The following is a 385-nucleotide window of genomic DNA, read 5'->3' as shown; positions in this document are numbered from 1 at the left end:
ATTATCACTACAAGTATGCTTTTGGGTTGCTTTTTATTTTTTTATATAACATAATAATCATAGATAGAATTATAGTTTAGTAGTTAAAAAAAAGTAAGGATTATAACTTCAAGATTCCAAATTTGACTTCCCACAATAATTATTTTAAAATTAATTTTATAAAATTGTGGGAGAGATAAATATGAAGGAGGCCAAAAAGAGCGTAAAAAAAAATCAAAATACAAATCAAAACTATTCTCATTTATCTATTGCTAGCTAGTTTTAATACGAGATCAAATTTAATAAGATAATTTTAACTCTATGTTAAATAAATTTTCTCTAACATAAAAAATAAGAAGAAAATGAAATGAATTATATTTTATTATGAAGATAAATAAAATATAAT

The sequence above is a fragment of the Arachis ipaensis genome, chromosome B03, assembly GCF_000816755.2.
Source record: "Arachis ipaensis cultivar K30076 chromosome B03, Araip1.1, whole genome shotgun sequence".
Taxonomy (NCBI): domain Eukaryota; kingdom Viridiplantae; phylum Streptophyta; class Magnoliopsida; order Fabales; family Fabaceae; genus Arachis; species Arachis ipaensis.
The sequence above is the reverse complement of the archived record's forward strand: the minus strand, read 5'-3'. Positions refer to the sequence as shown.